The sequence below is a fragment of the Protopterus annectens genome, chromosome 1.part1 (genome assembly GCF_019279795.1).
Source record: "Protopterus annectens isolate FY-2018-M chromosome 1.part1, PAN1.0, whole genome shotgun sequence".
Taxonomy (NCBI): domain Eukaryota; kingdom Metazoa; phylum Chordata; order Ceratodontiformes; family Protopteridae; genus Protopterus; species Protopterus annectens.
In genome coordinates, this window is record NC_056726.1 from 955,017,947 (window position 1) to 955,034,228 (window position 16,282).

The following is a 16,282-nucleotide window of genomic DNA, read 5'->3' on the forward strand; positions in this document are numbered from 1 at the left end:
GCAAGGAGGAAGTAAGGATAGCTATGAAGAGGATGAAGAATGGAAAGGCTGTTGGTCCAGATGACATACCTGTGGAAGCATGGAGGTGTTTAGGTGAAATGGCAGTGAAGTTTTTAACCAGATTGTTTAATGAAATCTTGGAAAGTGAGAGGATGCCTGAGGAATGGATAAAAAGTGTTTTGGTACCAATTTTTAAGAATAAGGGTGATGTGCAGAGCTGTAGTAACTACAGAGGGATTAAATTGATCAGTCACAGCATGAAGTTACGGGAAAGAGTAGTGGAAGCTAGGTTAAGAAGGGACATGATGATTAGTGATCAGCAGTATGGTTTCATGCTGGGAAAGAGCACTACAGATGCAGTGTTTGCTCTGAGAGTGTTGATGGAGAAATACAGAGAAGGTCAGAAGGAGTTGCATTGTGTTTTTGTAGACTTAGAGAAAGCATATGACAGGGTGCCTAGAGAGGAGTTGTGGTATTGTATGAGGAAGTCGGGAGTGTCAGAGAAGTATGTAAGAGTGGTACAGGATATGTACGAGGGTAGTGTGACAGCGGTGAGGTCAGCAGTGGGAGTGACGGATGCATTTAAGGTGGAGGTGGGGTTACATCAAGGATCAGCTCTGAACCCTTTCTTATTTGCAATGGTGATGGACAGGTTGACAGACGAGATCAGACAGGAGTCCCCGTGAACTATGATGTTTGCAGATGACATCGTGATCTGTAGTGAGAGTAGGGAACAGGTGGAGGAGACCCTGGAGAGATGGAGATATGCTCTAGAGAGAAGAGGAATGAAGGTCAGCAGGACTAAGACAGAATATATGTGTGTGAATGAGAGGGAGGATAGAGGAATGGTGAGGATGCAATGAGTAGAGGTGGTGGAGGTGAATGAGTTTAAATACTTGGGATCAGTAGTTCAGAGTAACGGTGAGTGTGGAAGAGAGGTGAAGAAGAGAGTACAGGCAGGATGGAGTGGGTGAAGAAGAATGTCAGGGGTGATTTGTGACAGATGAGTACCAGTAAGAGTGAAAGGGAAGGTCTACAAGAGGGTAGTGAGACCAGCTATGTTATATGGGTTGGAGACAGTGGCATTGACAAAAAGGCAGGAGTTTGAGCTTGATGTGGCAGAGTTAAAGATGCTAAGATTTGCACTGGGTGTGACGAGGGTGGATAGGATTAGGAATACGTATATTAGAGGCTCAGCCCAGGTTGGAAGGTTTGGAGACAAAGCCAGAGAGGCTAAGGATGAAGCTACCAGGTAACAGGAAAAGAGGAAGGCCTAAGATAAGGTTTATGGATGTGGTGAGAGAGGACATGCAGGTGGTTGGTGTGACAGAGCAAGATGCAGAGGACAGGAAGAAATGGAAACAGGTGATCCGCTGTGGCAACCCCTAACAGGAATAGCCGAAAGAAGATGATGATATTGAGAATGTGGTTGCAGCCTGTTGTGAATGGTGTAGGAAAAATTTTAGATATCTTAGCAGCTGTTTCAAAATAATGTGCAAACCCCTGGACAGCTACTAGTCTTAGAAGAACATTTATTTCTATTTGAAAATGCAAATCTTATGCCAGACCTTCTTGCAGTAAGGACTATTAACACAACCTCAATTACAAGAGGTCCTGAGCCTGTCTTGTCACTCAGTGGGCAAAAACAGTTAAACTAGTCTGTATGAGGATGCCAGCCCATTATAGAATACAAACAAACACACACACACACACACACACACACACACACACACACACACACACACACACACACGCACACACGCACACAAACACACACACACACACACACACACACACACACACACACACACACACACACACACACACACACACACACACACACGCACACACACCTATGCACAGTTCACCTGTAGCACATTTGTGGGACTGCAGCACAGAGGAAAAATCCAACTGGATACAGCGAAGACGTGCAGAATCCACATAGAAAACATCCCAGTAAAAACAAGAATGATGCACCATACTTGATTAGGACATTCCTTTTGCTGCCTCTCTTATTTTTAAATGGAATTCTGTCATTTCCTTTTGCTGTCTCTCATATTTTTAAATGGAATTCAGTCATACACTTTTTGTGTTGACCCCCTTCATACTCCTCAAATGCTCCAGTTTCAGCAGAGCACTCCAATTTCAGATTCATTTTTTCACTTGTTCTGCTGCTCTGATTTGAGCCTTGATAGCTCGTATTCTGTAAATTTTCATTGGCTTAATTAAATAGTGAATGAAAGTGTAGAAAACTGAGCTTCAGAGCTCCAGAACATCAAGCCAAGCATGCATTTTCCATCATGTCGACCATCAGCAAGTGACAATGATGATGAATCGTGGGTTTACCGGCCAGCTTCACTCAGTTGCAAGCAAGTTAAGCAACTTTAAAAAAAAATAGTAGCATCAGCCAGCCAGGAGTCCATCTAACCATATTGCATGGTTCAAAAAAGACAAGGGGATAAAAAAAGACAAGAGGTAAACTACAGAGTAAGGGTCAGGCCAACTCAACATAAGAAAGACAGAACTGGAGGGAATAGGGACTTTGCATGGTACATATGCATCTTTAGTTTAGACATGGAGCCACAGGAGGTGAGGGATTCTGAATAATTAATAAAGGAGGTTAGCACATGCTTTTTTCACTTCAGTAATCCACAATACACAGTATGCATTATACTGTGTATCTGCACAGCTACCAGTACAGATTTTTTAATGCACCTCTCTCCTGCTATGATTTAGCTCACATACTCTATGAGATTTGCCTTCTTATTTAGCCTTGCTGTGCCTAGTTTTGCTGAAGTGCTTACTAAAGCAATAGCATTATATGGGTATATAATGACTGAATTACTGAATTGCTCAGGGTCAGTAAAAAGATTACATTTCTCTGTGATATCATTGTTTTTTTAATATGGAAAATGCTGCTTGTTCTCTTCCAGTCTTGTGAGTTTTAAAACATCAGTGTTATGACGTTTAATGACCACAGATTGAGAAGTATACAGTCCAGGTTACAGGTCTTGGTAGAGTTTATTTAAGTTTGGTTTAAAATGCTTTCTATAGATATGCATTGAACGTGCATCTAAGCTAGTCTAACCGTTTTGCTGCTTCTGACTGAAATTTTAAGCCAATTTTATTTATTTATTTATTTATTTATTTAAATTTGTTGACCGGGAGTGTCCGACTGGACGTAGGTCCATTTTTAGCAGAGGCCCGGGGAGAAAAGCTCCACAGTAAAATAAACAGACAGTAGTTACATTGGATTACATAGCAATTAACAATTTAACACAGCAATTACTTACAACATATTTACAGATGAAGAACATAGTACATCAGTAGACAACTAGAATCTTTATCTGTGAAGTACATAACAGACATTAACAAATGTTACAATGAGAAGTTCCTGCTGTATAATAAGTACTAGGCTTATGAGCATCTGAGCTTGCTATAATCAAGGTAGTTAGTGGAGTGGAAAGAAAGGTAGTGGTTGGATGGGGAGGATGATATTAGAGTGGGAGTTGCAAGGGCATAGCCAGCATGTCTTTAGGTGCACTTTTAGTAAAGTTTTGAAGTGGGTGCATGATGGTATGGAGGTAATTGTGGGTGGGAGTGAGCTCCATAATTTGGCTATGGCGCAAGAGAATAGTGCTTCACCAGCAGAGTTATTGGCTTTAGTGATCTGCAAGTGATTTTTGTTGCTGGATCTTAGTGGTCTGGTGGTGCGATAGGGTTGGAGTAGATTCTGGAGGGATGGGACATTTAGTGGATGGTTTACTAGTTTGTGGGTGACTGAGAGTTGATACCACTGAAGGAAGTGAGGGAGTTCAAGCCAGCCCAGTTCAGCAAGTGAGAGACAGTGGTGACTATGGTAGGATGCCCCTGTGGCGAATTTGGCGATTTTGTTGTAGCAGGTCTCTAGCTTGTTTAGATCACATTGCCTTAGGGTGGTATATATTGGAGAGGCATAAAGTAGGGTGGAGATAAGGTGGGAATTTGCTATTGAAATCTTTGCTGCTTTGGTGAGAAATTGCTTATTTCTGTATAACGCTCCTAGTTTTTTGTGGACTTTTTTTATGGTCATGGATATGTGAATGTCAAATTTTAGTTTATTGTCTATTTCCACTCCTAACAATTTGGTGTGTTCAGTTGGGTATATAGTGGTGTTGTCTTTTGCTGTGATGTTAAAGTGAGAGTTGTTTTGAGTATGTTTGGTGGGTTGGAAGATGAGTCGTTTAGTTTTGTTTGGGTTGAGTATTAATTGGGCATCAGATAACCATGTTTCAACAGAAGAAAAGGATTCCTGTGTGACTTTTTGCAGTTTGGGTAGGGACTGGGCTGAGCAGATGATGGTCGAGTCATCTGCGTATTGTATGAGTGTGCCATGTTTGGTGGCAGAGGCTAGATTATTGGTGTAAACAGAGAAGAGTAGGGGTCCAAAGATGGATCCTTGGGGAATCCCTATGGAGACAGGTAGTTGGGGAGATATGTCATTCTGCCATACAACAGATTGTTGGCGGTCAGACAGGTAACTCTGAAACCAGTTGGTGACTGATTGTAAGAAGGATAGGTTATTGAGGACAGAGATAAGTTGTTTGTGTGAGACCATGTCAAATGCTTTATATAAGTCTAGGAAAGTAGCAGAGGAGAGATAGCCATTGTTTTTATGCTGAAGGATAGTGTTAGTAAAGAAGAGTAAGGCAGTGGTGGTGCTATGGTTTGGTCGGAAACCATGCTGAGTACTGGAAAGGAGGTTGTTAGTAAGGAGGTAGTCTGAGACCTGAGAGTGTATGCATCTCTCTAGTATTTTGGAGAGTGGAGAGAGAATAGCTATGGGGCGGTAATTGGTTAGTTCTGCGGAGGGTCCGCCTTTATGGAGGGGAATTATATGTGATACTTTCCACAGTGTGGGAACGTAACTTTCTGACAGAGATCAGTTAATCAAGATGGATACTGGGTAGGCCAGAGCATCAGCTGCGATTTGTAGGTATTCACTTGGGAGGTTGTCTGCTGCTAATTTGGTGGGTTTAAGTTTAGTTAAGAGTTTTTTGGAGCAATGGCAACAGACAGAGCTTAAAGTGCATGAAATGTCTTGTATAGTTTACTTCTGTCAAACAAATACATGAGTTAAGACTGGTGCAGTACTCTCAACATGTGAAGTCACTAAGCCTCCTTAGACTGTGTTAGCTGACACCTAAATACAAACAGTGCTGATTATCCATGCTTAAGATAAAATAATAAAATATATGTATCAAGCAAAACAATGTTCAAAGTTTAACTCCCTAGTAACAAAAGGGAAAAAAAAGTTGCACGCAGAAATGGCAGTGGGGCTGATATGCAGACAGAAAAAATAATGAAGTATGTATCAACCAGGGACAAAATAATCCTGTCTTCCTGCTCTACTTTAGCTCCATTTTCAAAATGAAAAATGTACTGTATTTTAAGTGCTAGCTACAAAGTTTGAGAATTCATTTTATGCTCAACTTCTGAGAGACTTGGTTGGCTATAATCACCTGCATTAGAAGCTGAAGTTAAGTGCAAACTTGCAGTATTGTATTTTAGTCTTCTGTTAAGTACAAACTTGCAGTTTTAAAAGTACTGTATTTCATTTTTTCTGTTACCTAATTGTTTTCACTGAACAGTGTGGTGTGTGTCTCTCTGCAGTTAGTTCCCCACCCACCCTTCCTGTTCTTGTCTTGGTGTTAGTGTTGGTGGCTCTGGAATTGCCCGCCCCTCCCATAAGTCTGTATCTGAACACTCCTCCTGGGTCCATCTCATTTCACTTAACCGAGTACAGTGAGATCATATCCCAAGTCTAGTGTTCACTCTACTTAATACAGAGAGAAGATTTGAGAAGGCCAACCTACTTAGGTCCTTCCTTCCTCTCTCCTTGCACTTTACTAACAAAAAAAAATTGCACTTTATTCATCTGCTTTTACTGTATTTGTGTTTCTCCTACTTTATTTTGCTTTTGCCTCTTCTTAAAATTACTCAGTTTTATTTATTTATTGCTGCATTTATTACTGCTTGGTAGTAGCTAGACTAAATTGTAACTGTTATTCTAAGTCTTTTGATTTAAGCACTTGGGCTTCATACTGGTTGTTTTACATTAAGAAGGTTTGTGGTCTGCACTATTGTAGCAGGACAGGTAGCTTACATCCTTCTAAGCTGAGAATTGCTGATTGAAGGCTCAGTGTCTGCTATTCTAAAAGTGTATTAGTTCTGGTTTAAGCACTTGGACTTCAGGCCAGTTATTCTTCATTAAGAAGGTCTGTGGTCTGCACTCATGTGGGAGGAGAGGCTGGATTCTGCCCTTCTGAGCTGGGAATTTCTGGTCACAGGTTTATTGTGCCTGCTTATTTGAACTGTTTATTTCTGAAATTAGTGTGCCTTGTTGCTGTAGCATAGACCAGATTCAGGCCTGCTGAATCTAGCTTTGTTTGTATAACTTGAGCACTGATCCAGGCCATCTTTTTTGGGAGAAGGTTCCCCTGCACCATACTGGCAGGAGTGTGCAGTTAGAACTTGTCTGATTGAAGACTGCTGGAACAGAGCTCAGTTTTGAGCTTTTTTCTGGTTAATTGGGTAACTTGCTTAAATCAGTTTGTTTGTTTTCTATTGTTTAATATATATAACAAATTGCACTTTATTCATCTGTTTTTATTGTATTTGTGTTTCTTCCTACTTTACTACAAGGGGCATTGACTACAACTCTGATCTGAGATATATAACAATAAGTATCCTTTTCTGTGCATTTAAAGTGTTTTTTGATTGTATCTGCTTTATTTTCTGAAAAAAACATACTTGTTCCCTGCCTTTCTAAGCTAGTATAGTCCAGTTTTCAGGTTAGTGCTGAATTCAGGGCTGTGTTACAATTCTCTGTGTTTGCCCATACCTTACTTGGATAGAAGGAAGTTTCTCTGTTCACCTATGAGAGAGGGGAGCTTTGAGCAGCCTATCTGTCCCTGGAGGACTGTTTTCAGCCCAGAAATTAGTAGTTTATTGGCCATTTCAGGCTAATTCTATCTCTTTCATTTGCCTGCTATAAAAATGCATTTGCCTAGTTTTGCTCGCTGGGCAGCGCTGTTTAGTTAGGGTATAACTATTCCCGGCTCCACAAAGTCTCCTCTTCAGTTTTTCCTTTGGAACTAGACAAACTTTCAAATTAAGCACTCAAGCCATTCATTTCTCAGCTCGGCACTTGCAAGCACTTATAAGCCCTAGCACTAGAACCCCCCCCCCCCATACTGTACAGAAGGACAAGGCTCTTTATTCAACATTACCAGCCATTCAGTAAAACAGTTCACCGTACCTATCCAGGCATGTCCAAAGGGCAGTTTCAGGTGTACTCTCCAGTCCAACTGGTGAATCTGGGCATTGAGGCAATGTTACAACTGCCTCATGTACACAGACAACCCTCTCCTCCTACCACCAAACACTAATACATGCGAGAGATGCAATTATACAGCCAAACTGGAGGCTAAGCTCTCTCAACCCAAGACTGGATCAGACAGTCAAGAGGAGAAGGGAAATACTTGCATCACACAACCAGTATCACATAGATCCAGTAAACCAGCACCGGCAAAAAACACACATAAATACACGAAAGCATACTCGGAGACTCTAAATAAAAATCTTCAAAAGCAACAGAGACCTCCAAAGCAGACATCCAAGCAACCTCCATCCCCAAACACAAACCATGAAACACATACTTCACAAAACCAGTGTGCCAGACAATCACAGCCCTTAAGGCAAAATAACATACCAAACACACTAGTAATAGGTGACTCTGTAGTCAGCACACTGACGTCCCACTCACTAGACTGAATAAGCAGAAGGTTACTGTTAGCTGCATATCAGGTGCCAGGATCCACCACATAACACAAGCACTCAGGTCACTCCAGAACAAGTACAAATATGACTCTGTCATTGTCCATGTTGGTGTGAATGACCTGAGCCATACCTCCCTGGACTACATGAAAAGAGACATGGAAGAGCTCTCTGATCAAGTAGCCCAGGCCGGTATGACCCTGACCCTGAGTAGCATCCTGCCCTCACTAAGAATGATACCACGGTATAAAGAAAAAGTATCAATTTCAACAAATGGCTAAGTTTCTGGTGTCATTCAAAGGGGATCCAGTCCCTGTCCGCCTGGGATGACATGCTCGACAAGCCACACTGCTTCGCTAGAGACGGCTTGCACCTGTCACCCTTAGGCTTTCGAATACTGGCCAAGGCTCTTGCCACCCCCATAATGCCTTTTTAAGGCAAGGCTCAAAAGACAAACCCACCTCCGTAAATAGCACAAGTAACAAAAAACTGAGGGTAATGCTACTCAATGCCAGAAAACTAAACCTCAAAATGCATGCACTTGAGGCAGTCCTCAGTATGGAGAAAATCGATATATGTGCAGTAACAGAAACCTGGTTTAAGGATCCAGAGAGCACCCCAGCACTACCAGGCTACAACTCATACCATACATTTTGGCCACAGAACCCGGACCGAAATACAAAAGGTGGGGGCATATCCATATTCATCAAGTATACCTACACCTCCAGGTTAGAGGCACAGCACGATGCTTCAGAGATCATCCACGTGCAACTAACAATGGGAAAAACTGCAATTCAAATTGTAGCTTGCTACAGATCACCCACCATGTCCCAGGACCCCATTCTGCATTTCTGGAAACACTGGGAAACATAAAGGTCCTACCAAAACCCCTAATATTGGGTGATTTCAATTACCCAAACATTAACTGGGAAAACTACTCAAGTACTAACTCCATTACCAAACATTTCCTAGAATTTATAAACTCAAATGCCCTGGATCAGCTGGTTAACACTCCCACCAGAGGTGACAACATATTGGACCTGGTCATCACCAACATGGGTGACCAGTGTTCCACACCAGAGGTCAACCCCTCGCTGGTTAGATCTGACCATAAACAAATCACTTTGGATATCCACATTCCGCCCCCACCCCAGACAAGGAAACCACCGTGAAAAACTTTTCAAAAGCAAACTTCACGTTACTTAAGACTAAGGTGGAAAGTTTCAAAGCCCCCATGCTAAAAGATAATGCTGTCCAAGCTGCAAAATCCTTTAATAATGCATTCTACGGGCACCTACAAGAATGCATGGATCGTGCTATCCCAAGCAAAACCAAGACTCAATCCTCCAAGAAAAGGAAACCAGTTTGTTGGACCCCTGCCATAAACAAACTATACAATAGAAGGAGGAAACTAGTACAGAAAAGAGTAAAATCCCAAGAAGGGAAGACATCCCTGATCAGTATCAGCAAGAAACTATGATCCCTCATAAAATCATCGAAGGCGAGCTTTAAAAGAAAAATTGCCAAGGACTCTAAAGATAACCACAAGGCATTCTTTAGCTATGTCAAGAATCTAAGTGGCAGTGCTCATATCTGCTCGGAGTTAGTGCAGAATGGCACTAAATACACCAAACCGACCGATATCACCAACATCCTGGCAGTCAGGTTCAGTGCAAACTTCACCCCCCTCTCACCCCCAAAAAAGCCCATAACCATACCAGAAGAATGTAGAGCCCCTGAAATCACAGACACTCAGGTTAAAACAGCCCTCTCCAAAACCAAAAACACAGCATCAATGGAACCAGACAGTTTCCCAGGCTGCGTCCTACACGAGCTCAAAGACCAACTAACCCCTCACCTAAACACACTGTTTAAACTCAGCCTCTCCACAGGCTATGTACCCATAGAGTGGAGCACAGCAATGGTTATTCCGCTCCACAAAGGTGGAGCCACAACAGACCCCAGGAACTATCTCCCTATAAGCCTTACTAGCTTGGTCGGCAAGGCTATGGAGCGCATCATCATGGAACTCATTAACAGAGACATTGGGAACCTCCAAACACTGGACCCTACCCAGTTCGGCTTTGTTGAGGGCAGATCATGCCTCCTAAACCTGGTGGACTTCTTTGAGACAGTTACCAAGGCTATAGATGAGGGAAAGGTGGTACACACAGCCTACCTAGACCTCGTAAAGGCCTTCAACACCATTCACCATTCTGGTATTATAGACAAGCTCACCAGCCTGAACATAAACCTCTACATCACAAGATGGGTTGCCAACTGGCTCATGGACAGAACCCACATGGTGAGAGTTGCTGGAGCTAGGTCCAACTCTAAACAGGTTACAAGTGGCATTCCCCAGGGCTCAGTCCTAGGATTCCCTCCTGTTCAGCATATACTTCTCAGAGGTACAGGCAAGCACAGGAGGACTATGGCTGACCAGGTTCGCAGACGACTGCAAACTAAGGACTATAATTGACTCTCTGGCTGACACAGACATCCTCCAAAAGGGTCTCACTGAGATGGATACCTGGTGTCAAAATCATGGCCTCAAGCTAAATGCCAAAAAGTGCATAGTCACCCCCTTTAGAAAAAACAAAGTACCCACAAACTACCACATAGGTGGTAGTCTCCTAAATACAGAAGACATAATAAGGGATCTGGGGACCCAAGTAGATAGTAATCTTTCCTTTGATAATCACATTGCCAAAGTGGTTAGAAAATCCTTCTATGTGGCCCACCTAATCACAAAAGGGTTCGCATCAAGATCAAAAGAGGTCATTGTGCCCCTCTACTCATCACTCATCAGACCCATCATAGAGTACAATGCCCCATTTGGGATGTACCTTACAAGACACCTGCAACAGCTGAAAAGACCACAGAAGTACCTCACCAAGAGGATCACTGGCCTCAAACAAATGCCCTATGCAGCTCGACTGAAGAAACTCCAGCTGTACTCGGTTGCATACCGCCTACTCAGAGGTGAACTCTGCCTGATATACAGGCCATGTCCAGCCCAAAATTGATGGACATGCTCCACGTAAAGAAAACCATATCCCTACGAGCCACATGCTCTAGAGATCTAAACCTCACCACAACAATAAATAGGACGTGCTGGAGGGATAGATTCCTGTCCCAGAGACTTCCCATGCTTTGGAACAAGATTCCAATCTACATTAGGCAGAGCTCCTCACTAACACTCTCCAAGAGAAACCTTGACAAGTGGATGGGAAACAGAAAGTTTACCCCGGGGATCACTTCAGTGGCTGTGCTGGACAGAGGCACAGGGAGCTAATCTAAGGGAGTGGCGAAAGCCAACACATTCTGGCTAGGCTTATAAATGCCTTCGGGCAGATAGCCTAGTACCTACCTATGAACCTATAAAAACTATTAGTTGACATCTTGGGGATTTACACTGGGACCAAAAATCAAGGAGAAAAAATAAGGAATTCACAAACAGTGGATTGTAGGAGTCATAACGCTTTTTTCGCTTTGTACTGAGTGAAGATGATATTACCTCTCGGCTGACCCTAATTTTGATTTATATTTTTGGTTTGTTCATCTACAGCTGTGCTGCCAATGTGGTGCTTCAGTGTTTGAGTATTCAGTGCGCTGCTCTTTCTGCTGATTCCATACTGTGCCAAGGCAAGTGATTTATTAAACTGTGTGCACTTGTGTGCATATAGGCAGAGGGCTTAGTTCTCTGCTATCCCTGTCTTTGACACATATCTGTAGTCTGTTCCTCATACAATTTGTGTTTTTCTCTGAAGTTGTTGATTGTAGTCGCTAAATAATGACCGTCTTATGAGTTTCAAATGTTTCAGGTTTCAGATCCTTCAGAAAATGTTTGTAAATGCAAAATGTCTTAATCTAGTAATCTGAATGGTAAAAAAGAACTGATTTAATAAAAGGATGATTTATCTGTTTTTCTGTAATCTATAAAATGCATATATGCACAATTTTAAAACATCTTCCTGATTTTGGGTCTCTGTCCCTGATTCTTGAGCTAGGAGACTGAAATAGTGGGGTTTGCACTGTATGGTTCTGACAGAAGCAAACTGAAATAACATTTCTATACTATTGTATCTGAAGTATACAGAGTCATACAAGTGCTTGTAATTGATGGTCACATCTGTGTGTGTTTTGTGTGGGCGAGTGTGTGTGCCAGTATGTATATATATACATAGGGAGTGGTGATTATATTCACGTAAAGCAGTGGTGCTGAAATAAGGCAAATTTACACATCTGTGACCCCCAGGGGTGTAAATTTGTGCATGTTTAAATTTTGAGTGCTGTGATTCTGGACTTCCTGCTATGATTGCGAAAGTTGAAAGGTTGAGAGGTATGACACCCTTAGATGATAGTCTTTCACATTCTGACGTGTTTACAGTCAAGCATTTTAGTCAATTTTGAATCTCTAGGAATAAGTGTAAAATGTGTCAGAACTTGAGCCCTTCACTGAATCCAGTTTCACATCATTATGTGATTCAGCATGTAGAATGTAGACAAGAAGGAAAATAAAAATAAATAAAATAAATAAATAACCTGCATACTTTTCACAAGGAGTGACAAAAAGTTCTTCAGCCAGTTATATGACACTAATATACAGTAACATACAATGAGGTCATTATGATAGACTGCAACTATTTAACCACTGTGCTGTATTTGCCAACTAACATTTTACCATCTTCTAGCGAAATGATCCTCCATCAACTCATACAATTGCAAGTATAGAACATCTTTGTTAGAATTCTGCTGTATTTTCATGGATACGTAGCTCATTTATTTTTAAAATTTTCCTCACTTTGAAATTTGCTATCATTCTGCTGTCGCACTTTGTTAATTAAATCACTTACTGAGTTAATAGGACTCTGCTATTCTATGCACTGTTCTAGCCATCACTTACCACCACATAGTGGTCATTTGATGGTTCAGACAATACTTGACACAGAATCCGTATGTGATATCGATCAAACACCACACCCATAATCTCTAGGAAGGCCGAATACTCAAAACAGATGTTAGGTGCATGTGCATGCACAAAAGGCAAGAGTTTTACTTTGTGTAACACTTTAATGCAGTCTTCTCATTTATTTACTGGCACAAACACCAAGTGAGTGGGATCCAGACTGGGTGTTGTAAGTACCCTCACAGTCACCCAGTACCTCTCCTGAGGATCAGCTCTATAATATAAGAGAGAGAGAGAGAGAGAGACCTCCCCTGCTCACAAAGTCTTGTTTAGAACCAATCCTGTATGAAGAGGTAAGACAGTTTAATTCTAGATGATACTTTTTGACCTTTTTGACAAGCGCTAGCTCCTACCCCAGTACTGAGTCTACATTCTATGTTCTAAGACCTAATTTCCAGGTTCCTAATAGCTCATCTGAGTTATTATTATCATGCCAGAAAACGCTTCAAACATAAAGTCAACAATTTCAAACAGTGACTTCAACTATAAACACAGCCGAGCCTGGTCTGCAAGGCCATGGAACGTATCATCATGGAACTCATAAACAAAGACATTGGAGATCTCCAAACTCTGGACCCCACACAGTTCAGGTTTGTAAAAGGTAGATCATGTCTCCCAAACTTGATAGACTTCTTTGAAGCAGTCACCAAAGCCATAGATGAGGGTAAGGTGGTTCACACAGCCTATCTAGATCTCGCCAAGGCGTTCAACACCATCCCCCACTCTGGAATTATAGATAAACTGACTAAACTAGGTATAAATCCATATGTCACAAGATGGGGTGCCAACTGGCTTACTGACAGAACCCACACTGTGAATGTAGCAGACTCCAAATCAGAATTCATACCAGTGACAAGTAGAGTAACCACAGTGTTCAGTCTTGGGTCCTCTCCTGTTTGATATCTACTTCTCAGAAGTACAGGCTAACACAGCAGGTCTGGCTAACTAAGTTTGCAGATGACTGCAAACTAGGAGCCATAATCGAAACTCCTAACAATGTGGACATCCTACAAAAGGGCCTCACTGAGACAGATGCCTGGTGTCAAAGCCATGGCCCCAAAAAGTGCATTGTCATCCCCTTTGGTAAAAACTCTGTACCCATGAACTACCACATAGGCGGTAGTCTACTTAGCACCAAAAGTGTGATGAGACCTTGGGACACAGGTGGACAGTAGTTTTTCCTTTGATAATCACATCTCCACAGTGGTCAGGAAATCCTTCTATGCGGCACACCTCATCACAAAAGGTTTCTCATCCAGAAAAAAAGAGGTCATTGTTCCCCTCTACTCATCACTGATTAGACCCATTATAGAGTACAATGCGGCTTTTGGTATGTACCTCACAAGACAGCTACAACAACTGGAAAGGCCACAGAAATACCTCACAAAGAGGATTACTGGCCTTAAAGAGATGCCCTATGCAGACCGTCTCAAAAAACTCCAGCTCTACTCCGTCGCATATAGCCTACTCAGAGATGATCTCTGCCTAACATACAAAGCTATGTCAAACCCAGAGCTGTTGGACATTCTCCACTTAAAGTAATCCCAATCCCTCCAAGCTACATGCTCTGGGGACCTAAACCTTGTCACCACAATAAACAGAACATGCTGGAGGGATAGATTCCTGTCCAATAGACTTCCCATACTCTGGAACAGACTGCCTATCTATGTCAAACAGAACTCCTCATTAGCACTCTTCAAGAAAAATCTTGATGATTGGATGGGTAATAGGAAATTCACCCTGGGGATTACTTTTGTGGCTCTGCTTGACAGGGGCACAGGAAAATAACTTTCTTGGGTGGCGAAAGCCAGGGTACCTTTTTGGCTAGGCTTGTATAGGACCTAGGGCCAACAGCCTAGTACCTACCTATGAACCTATGAACACACAAAAAAATTGTATGACAGCAAGCCCCCCCCCCCCAAGCATCTCCACCTTCAGTCCTTCTTCTCTAAAGATACAGAATCAGAGGTCTCTCAGTCTCAGAGATCTCTTTTTAAATGGAATTCTGTCATACAGTTTTTTGTGTTGAAGCCCATTGCTAATGCTCCTTCACATTCCAACATGGTTTCTCTAAAGCTGAGAGATCTTGGCAAACTCAAGCCACAGTATGTAATTAATAAAGGATTTTTGTAAAGGAATTCACTGATTGACATTCTGAACAAACAGGCAGCTAAACTTGACCCAGCTGCATGCATCACCTAGCCAAAAGTCACTCACCAGTTCCCACCACCCACAGCCTGACTCCAAGGATAGGCCCTATTCTAGGTGAGGTTTTCAGATTCCTTTACTAAACCATCATGGGGACTTCATGTTCACTGTTGTCTTGCCCCTTCTGTCAGACCAAACTGGAAAGGGTAACCCTATCAGTAACATAAGGTAGCAGGTACAATAGTTCTAAGGATCTCAAGGGCACACAAATCTCTCCCCCACCATGATGGCGTCATGATACCAGGAGGCATGTTTCCACTAGATGCTGCTAGATATACCTTGGAAACCCAGTCGTGCAGTGAGGATTTCCTGGGAATGCCTGTTTGATGTTTATATGTAAGATGATTTCAACACCCACCTCTAGAAGAGCTTCTCCTACACTTCTGGGGATGACAAGAGCATGGAATCTGAATGTTATTTATTCAAGACCTCAACTGCTGATTCAATGGCAGGGAGCTTGGACTAAATGTCAGTCAATACTTATCACAGTGGTGGCCCTAGGACCTGCGGATGGATGTCAGCAGTGAGAGAAGCTGTCATGTTAAGGAAAAATGCCTTCCATGCCATGCTATTGGGAGGGAGTTACTGCATTTCACTGATGGACATTGACAGCCTAGAATGCAGCAGCTGTAGTGGTTACCAATGCAAGGACCATGATGAGAGAAGAATTTGGCAATACTGTAAATAATGACATTTTGGGTGGACTCATGGAGATTGTGCAAACTATATTGTGACTCAAGGGGACTAGATATTGTTAAGATAATTGATTGTGAAAGGTGGACTTTACTAAAGACAGGTTCAGCACTGATCAAACCAATTATAGAATACAGTGTTTCCATAGGGATGTAAATATCAAACAATTGGAATGACCCTAGAGTTTCTTAAGAAAAGAGGATCAGATACTTTCTGAAAGGGGCACAGGATGGTGTGCATCAGTTGCAGAAAAATCATGCTGCTTAGCATCCCTTAAAATGTGTACACAGTGATAATGGAAAAGGGACTACATCCAGCAGTCAAGAGTCTGATTCTGGAGAAGAAAAAATGGATTGCTTTTTCTGTGTAAGAGGTACGCAACTACCTGAGGTACAAAATTTTATGTATCTTGAGGTTTAATTTATCAGTGAGAATTAAAGGGATCAGGAGATTGACCAGTGAATTTGTGTGTTGGCCACAGTACTGCAGGTATTAGACTGTGGTGGGAAAGTGAAAGCTAAGGAACATGACAAAGGTCTCAATTTGCCAGCCAATCTATGTTTCTGCCCTCAGTTATGTTTATGAGTTTTTATG